The following is an 8207-nucleotide window of genomic DNA, read 5'->3' on the forward strand; positions in this document are numbered from 1 at the left end:
TGGGGGAGGAGCCAAGAGGGAGGAGCTTGGGGGCTGGGCCAGCATCAGGTGGGTTCATGGGCTGGGAAGTGGGGAGCAGTGCCAGAGGCGGAGCAGGATCAGGGAGAGTCCCTGGGCAGGAGGTGGGGGGAGAAGGGTGGGAGCTGGGGGTGCCAGGGGGCTGGTCCCACCCTCCTGCAGGTGGACTGGCAGGAGCCCCGAGGGGTCTGGGGAGGCACCGCCTGGTCCCCCTGCCCAGCCTGACAGTCCTCAGCACAGCATAGGGCTCGTGCCAGCCCCCCGCCCTCGCCCTCCCGCAGAGCGGTGCTGCTGGCTGCGCTCCGTGAGACGCTGGGGGGCAGATCCCAATTGCTGCGGGGTCAGGCAGGCTGGTGGGGCTCAGCTTGGGTACGTGCTGGACAGCGTGAGATCAGGACAGCCAGAGAAATGTCCTGTCGCAACTTCCCTGGCAGGAATTGGGCTACTGAAAACAGCAGTCCCTTCCTGGCATGGAGCCCCTTGTTGTGATGGAGTCTTACAAAACTTCCTTTTAATTGCACAATTGTAATTTCAGTGAATTAAAGGATCATTAGGAAATAGAAGAGAAAGAAGATGCTGCCTCTCTCTCCAAGACCTCACTGCTTAGGGCCTCCAGGCTTTCAACCAGCTCCACACAGCGCCCGCTGGCTACAACTGGGCTTTACGTGGGCTGGAGGAACATGCCCACTACGAGCCAGTCCTGGCTCCTGGCTGAATTGGACAAATTGAACCTGATTCTCCTCCCACCGAGCCCAGTGTAAATGGAGAGACTTCCACTGCAGTGACGCCAAGATAAAGCTGGTAAGAACAGGAGGCGAATCAGCCCTGAGTAATGTATTTCAAACACAAACGATATGCAGGCTGAAAGTGCATTCTCAAAGCAATGCAGGTATTGTTGGGAGCAATATTGTTGCTGCTTAGACACTGTGCCTGATGTTTTCTAAAATACTTCAGCCTAACCTGATGCTCATTTTAACAATTTCAGCATGAAAAGTTACAGTGTGCTAAATAAGCAACTAAAAAGGCTTTGCCCCCACTGCCTTGTGGGTACTCCTTGGTTGGAGAAAGGCTAAGGGACATCATCGGGACAAAGATGTGCCTTTGCTGATGCAGTAGGCAGTCAGCAGCTGGTCTTATCTATTGCTTTCTGGCAGAAGCTACAACCATTGAGGCACTGAGCATCTGGCCTCAGTCTGGCCTTTAGATTCGGTCTCAATGGTCTAAAGGGGGGCTGGTAGATCTTAGGCAGCCTCCATGCCCTTGCCCAGGTGTATGTGTTGAATGTCTTGGTGTCATGATCTCAGGACTTTGTACAAGCAGATTCATCAGGCACCTGACTAGACTTCTTACGTGTACACCGTGATCCAGAGGATCATCAGTACCATTGTGCTCAATAAAACGCACAATAAAGTGCTCAATAAAGCGCCCCATCTGTAATATACCCCAAAATCAAAATTTGCTTTCTAGAAAACAAATAATTACCTTCTTCCTCCTCTTTCCAGCATTACACCAACTTGAATGGAAAATATTTGACTCCTGGACTGGAGGAATGAGCTCTACTTTCCAAGTTGAACAGCAAGTAGAATTTCCCATGCACCAACCAAACAGATAAATGAAAATGTCCTTGGGAAGGAAAGGGGGAAGATTATATGTTCACTGCCTTGAAAAGTTTACCAGTTTTCTTGGCAACCTTTTCCATCAACTGTCTTTCCTACCTCAGATTATGTAACAGTCCTTGGACTCGAGATGTCCCAGACGCTCAGATCTTGTTGGTCTGTTTAGCCTCCAAACATTTAACCTGTTTTATTACTGCCTTTTTTTTTGTGGAGCTATTTGTATCTGAGCGGAGTAAGCATAAAACCAGGAATAAACCTCTCCCAAGTTAGAAGAGTAGCTATTTACCTACCTTTTGCTCAAGACTAAATGATGCTACAAGATGGAACAGCAGACTCGCTGCACCAGATGGGTAACTCATGCTGAATTAACTTTACATGTTGTATAATAAGAGCTTGAACAATAATGTCTCGTATAGTTGCATCTTCTAGTAAATGTATTGATTTGTATTAGATTTAGTGCTAAAATTTGACTGCATGTTTACCTCCTCCAGTGTCCTTCCCAGCACAGTTTGGAGTATGGAAGTGATCTGATGGCAGCACATTTAAGGCCTTCATTGATTTTACAAGGAAGAGAACTGGCCTCTTAATTTGCTCAGCAAACAAAGCAAATTAAAATGATGTCCCACTGACCTCACAGCTTTCTGACTTATCCTTTCTGGTACTTGTCTGGCTCATTTGAAAAGCATCCCCCTCCCAATAGAAACAGGTTCTAATGACCAGGGGGGTGTGAGGGCTCTTGTCGAATACATAATCATCGCTTTGTTTATTAACACGATGAGTTCAGTATCTTAACCCAAGATACTGCGGGGATGAGCACAATGCAAGACCTTTTGAAGAGCAGAGTTTGGCTCAGGGAGCAGAACAGTCCACTTCTGGTGCCTAGTAAGGCACCCTTTGCAATTTTAATGCTTAGTTCTGGGAAGGCCTGGACTCTTGCTGAGAACCTAAGCACAACTCATTTTGCCCACTACGATGGCATCCCTTCCATCCCTGGGCCTGATTCAAATCCCCTTTCTCTCATTTCCAGGCACAGAAGTGAAGCACATTTACATCACTGTTCCTCTTTCCATAGTAGGATAAAGGTGCCCTACATTAAGGATTGCACCTTAATGTAGCTGTAGTGGTAAAAATAGTTCATGCTTAATGGCACAACTCTACTAGGATAAAAACTGAATTAGATACTGAATTAGAGCATTCAGAAAGATACTGGTTTTACCAGTAAGGGTCAAGCCCATACCAAGAGCATAAATTTCTACCTGGAGAGCTAATAAAAAGGCCCACTTAACTGTTCCTCAGCAACAGGCTATTATAATTGCTAGGAGCAAGATTTTCCTTTTTAGTGATATCTTTTATTGAGTCAACTGTAGAGTTAGAAGAGGTGGTAGAGAAGCTTTCAGACACAAGTTTCGGTCCGTATCATGTTTCCCGGACTGTCACAGTTGCAAACGCTCCAATGCTATAATGCCCAAAGCCAGCCACTAGAGGGAGGCAATCTCATGCACAAAGAAGATTGTATGGGTATATCTGATATCTTTTATTAGACCAACTCAGATAGTTGGAAATTTTTTTTGCAAGCTTTGGGGTATAAATACCCTTCATCAGGCTGAGGAAGCATCTGCAGTTGGTGTGGGGAAGAGCACGTCATCTGCAGGGAAGAACACACAGCAACTGCAGATGCTTCCTCAGCCTGACAAAGGGTATTTATACCCCAAAGTTTGCACAGAAGAATTTTTCCAACTGAGTTCAGATTTAACCAAAGAACCTTGTCTGCCTGTGTCCTTAGACCAACACAGCTACAAACTATAGCCCTGTAAGAAGACTGTATTACACTTAACAGTTCAGTTTGTCTAATTCAGTGAGCCTGTGAGATAGCTTGCTGGTGTCTAACCTCTGTGGCAAGCTCTTCTTCAACTCCTTTGTTGTTCCAGATCCTAGGCAGCAGCTGCTCTCTGGGTGCGGGCAGCTTGACTGAAGAACACAACGGGAGTCCTCGGCAAATACCTCAGCTGCTAACACAAGCGGTGCAAGCAGTCAGTGTCGCATTGGCATGGCAGTCTGAAGCAGTTCCAGAGACTGGCCTTTTTAGTTACTATGCACAGATTTTTCATAGTTTCATAGTTGTTAGGGGCTGGAAGGAACCTTACAGATCATCTCCAAAGAGGTATATATGGATCGCTGCAGACAAAAAACAGTGAGGCAGTAGAATAGACTGCCTAGAGGAGTTGTGACCTCTCCATCCTTGGAGAGGTCAAGAAGAGGTGGGACAGGCACTGGTTTGGGTGATCTAAGAGTTACTATTCCTGTGCTCTACAAAGGGTATTTCCCAGGTTTCTGGGATTTGCTGGTTACCCCATGGAGCCAGGAGGGATTATTTTCCCTTTCTGCTACTATGTGTCTGGGTTTTTTTAAGGCTTCCTCAAAGGTATTGAGTGTTGGCTGCAGCCAAGGCTGGGGATTTTGACTGGGATGTGTTAATGTTCTTGTGGGGGCTTAAGTCCACGTGCTCTTGGATAGAGGGACATACCTCTCTGTTAAGGGTCAGGCCGAATGCCAGATTTGGGCTCAGGAAAGAATTTTACCCCAGGGTCAGATTGGTATGGACTGTGGGGGTATTTGTCTTGCTCTGCAGTAGGGGACACAGCCCTCTCCCGTGGATCTCTCAAGCATATTTTAACAATCTTGCAGCAGCAGGACATTGGCCACCGTGGTCCCCCTGCTTTACCTGTGCCATAGTAGGATATTATATCTTGTGGTTGTGTCAGGGTTGATGGTAGTTTTACTAAGAGTTTAGATTATGGATTTGTATGAGATGGTTTGGACAGGGCTGATCCTGCTTCAAGCAGGGGGTTGAACTAGATGTGACCTCTGGAGGTCCCTTCCAGCCCTACTTCTCTATATTTCTATGAAGTCTTATAGCACAGGAATGCTCTCCCAACTCGCTAGAAAGGGTTGTAATATAGGGCAGCAAACACAGGCTGTAAAACAAAGTCTTACAACAGGTGAGAGATTTCTAGCAAGGCATTTTACTTCCTTTTCCAAACCAGCCCAGCACGTAGAGAATCAGGGTAGAACACTGAACGGAGACAGAATTACAGCTGCGCACAAAGGTCACTTCTTTTCTCTTGGTAACATTAGAACAAATCTGGGGTTTTACCAGTGTAAAGATGGGTAAACTGGAGAGGAGGCGCTGGACAGAAATGTAATACAGATGCAAAAACAGAATCTTGGGATTTTGAGATCCTTTTTCACCGCCACTTCCCTAGTTCATGTTTCTTTAGTTTGAATGGGACTACATCTAACTTGTCCAAGAGGCTGGTCATATGACACCTTAATGCAAGTAGACAAGGTTCTTTGGGTAAATGTTTTTTTTTTTATTCGACCAACCCAAATAGTTGGAAAAATTCTTCTTTGCAAGCTTTCGGGTATAAAAACCCTTCATTGGGCTGAGGAAGCGTCTGCAGTTCGTGTGTGCTCTTAATGCAAGTGTAGTTTTTTTTTTTTTGTTTTTTTTTTAATGTTGATGCGAGTTGTACTTGTGTCAGGAGTAGACAGACCCACAGCTTTCCCCAGGTCACTCCTATACTAGGCATTACTGCAGCATGTTGCCACAAGATGGCAGGGGAGCCTATAAGAGCCCATTGGCCTTGAGCAGATATGGCAGGTAGAGAAGCAAACACAAGATGCAAGGCACAACACGAGAGCCTTGTCACACATTCATGGAAGCTTGTGCTCCATTTAAATCTTATATATTTAGTTTATACTGTGCATATCTACCCAGCTTTCTGCATGTTCACTTGCAATAGTTGCCAATCATTAGTATGTGTTAGGAGATAACTCTCACCTGAAAAGGAATAACTTTGTAATGGCATAAGGTATCCAGGTATGCTATTGAGAAAGCACAAAATGTCACAGAATAGAAAAGTTGGGCTGGAAGGGACTCCAGAGGTCATCCAGACTACCCCGCTGCCTGAGGCAGGATCCGTCTCTAAACTAGCCTATATAAATCCAACGTCTAACCCGCGAGGGCCAACAGAGCCTCCCTGTAGTGTGACCCTAGGCTAGTGCTTCTGCCTCTCTGGTGTCATCGCCAGCTCGCCTCATGCTCTCAAAAAGGACAGACAAGCTCTCCAACAATTCAACAGGCAACAATTCCTGGAGCCACTCAGGTCCCTGAGCTGCTGAGAGCCATAGGATGAGCTTCCAGATGCCTTCATGCTGCAAATGAGCAAGAAGGGTACCTGAGTCTGCATGTTTCATAGTGTAGTAACTTCAAAGGAGTGCATTGAAGACATACCCACAAGGAGATGGCCTCTGAGAACCAGAGTATTTTTTTCTCACTGCACAAAGCTGCTCCTTTTGAGTTACATTTATTTAGTTACCAGGTTGAAAGCTTTCTGAGCTCTTCCATCTGGGTTTTTGGGTTTTTTTCAGAGTTGCCGGGTACTCAAAGCCCACAGAAGCCAATGAGAGTGTCCTTACGTAATATTTGGCAGGGGTAAATTGTTTCCTCGTTTTGATCCTGAAAGGTTCCCTCCAACTCCTTCAACTTCAGGCTATTGGTCTTGTATTTGACTATGCCATTCTGGGCCCATTTCACTTACTTTTACCCTTGCACCACAAGGGAAATCCAATCCAGGTCTTCGTGAAAAGATGTGAATCAAAGCAAAATAATGTATTATTTTGTGGAAGAAAGTGTCTTCCCTGCTGTGTCCTTGTTACATCAAGGATGGTTTCAGGGTTATCCACTGGGTCCAATTATTGATCCTTGATCCAGATACCAGCATACAACTCAATTTACCACCAGCGAATCTGACTGTTCCTCATCTGAGACCATGCAGCTCAAAGTTATTCCCTGTTCAGTGAGATGTATCCTGTGTTGACTCGCACACATACATTGAACGATAGACTGGCACACTGTGGACTTCTAGTATTATTTCTTGAAGAGGAGGTGGTTGAGATGACATTGTTAAGCCTCTTCCCCTTATCAAACAAGATTAATTTCTGATGATAGCTGCAGTAATGTCATGACGGTGAGTGTCTTATTTCCACTGAGGTGTAGATAAAGAGATTGTAGGTGAGCTCAAATATCATAGTTTCATGGATTTCAAGGCCAGGAAGCACTCTGACCCCCTGCATAACTCCTACATGAGCTGCACCACTTCTTTTAAAAGTTTGTCCAGTTTTGATTTACAGATCTGAAGTGAGGGGCACTCTACTATGGAGGCCAGCAGGTGCCACAAGTGGTTTGCTCCCTTCATTCTTAAAAATTTGCTTCTGCTTGCTACATATTAATGGGTCTAGCTTTTGCTCCAAGTTGCTGGAACTCGGTGTGCTTTTCCTGCTTCATGTAAGAGCCATCTATCATTGGACATGTCTTCTCCATAGAGATTCATAAAATAGTCACCTACACTTCTCATTGATAAACACACTAGATAGAGTTTCTTTTGATGTCTTGTCAAAACTTTCAAGTACATGTATAACTCTTTCCTGAACCTCTTTCAATTTTTCAGCCTCCTGTTTGAAGTGTGGACACTGTCAAAGATCAAAGTCTTTGATTTCGGATGCCGATGGCAACAGGTCAGAAGCTAACACAGCAAACTCTGTAATTGTAGTCTATCCCTCTGTATTAACAGTACTGCATGCACACACCCTTGTCTGTGCCTCATTTCAAATCACTTGAGTCTCCCATACGAGAGAAAAGCTAACCTTGAATTGTATACAACTCAGTCCTATGACGTCAAAAAAAAGATATCATACCTATGGTAACGAGATTAGCTGACTTTAATGAAATTGTAAAATTAAAATAATGTGCTATGCTTGCCCTCCTGTGACCAAACAGGCTCAGTACCACCCAAGCAAAAAAATAACCCCCCCTTTTCTGAAACCCGAGAGAACAAAGAAAGCACGATTGCCAGCCTGTTAATTATTCATGCCTGGCGTGTAGTAATTGGCCACCTTGCCGAGTATAACTTTGAAAGAACTTCTGCCCAAAGCGGAGAACTGCGTACGCACTCAGAAAATACAGTTTGTGAATAAGCTATTCACAAACAATATCTCCACACCCCCGGTTTTTTCCCAGGCATACCCCTGTTTTCTTTTCTTTTTTGCCGGCTCGTATATCTTTCTTATCAAGAGCTCTCAGTAGTCCGCAGACCGTGACAGCTTGTGCGAATCACTCGAAACCTGTACCAAGCAAGCCTCTTACCCACCCTCTAAATGCTGGGTAACATGATATCTGCATGCTGTAACTGAACAAATCAACTCTTCTGCCTACGCTGCAACCATCAGTAGCGTAAGTAAAATAAATTTTCTATGTAACCAATACGTTTTAAGTCACCTGACTGCTACTCGCTGTTAACACCCACCTGTCTGATCACCGATCCCTTTCACACCAAGCCGGTCGTGCCGACCAAGGCTCGCAGGTCAAGGGTACACTGGTCATTGGGGCACGACAGACACCAGAACTAGAAGCAGTATTCCAGTTATGGTTTCAGTAATGCGGTATATAGAAATAATACTGTTGTCAGATGGTCTGGCTCTTTGAATGGGGCAGTCTGCCTTGGGGTAGGAACC

The 8207-nt window shown here is 45.2% G+C and overlaps 1 long non-coding RNA gene across 1 annotated transcript; it reads left to right on the forward strand.

Annotated features, from left to right (window-relative positions):
- The first annotated feature begins 167 nt into the window (after window positions 1–167).
- LOC109312174 lies at window positions 168–2284 on the forward strand. Its single transcript, XR_002101710.1, has 3 exons — window positions 168–819; window positions 1521–1984; window positions 2126–2284. It is a non-coding gene; the product is annotated as an uncharacterized LOC109312174 (long non-coding RNA).
- Window positions 2285–8207: the final 5923 nt, after the last annotated feature.

The sequence above is a fragment of the Crocodylus porosus genome, unplaced genomic scaffold (genome assembly GCF_001723895.1).
Source record: "Crocodylus porosus isolate Cpor-Errol unplaced genomic scaffold, CroPor_comp1, whole genome shotgun sequence".
Classification (NCBI taxonomy): domain Eukaryota; kingdom Metazoa; phylum Chordata; order Crocodylia; family Crocodylidae; genus Crocodylus; species Crocodylus porosus.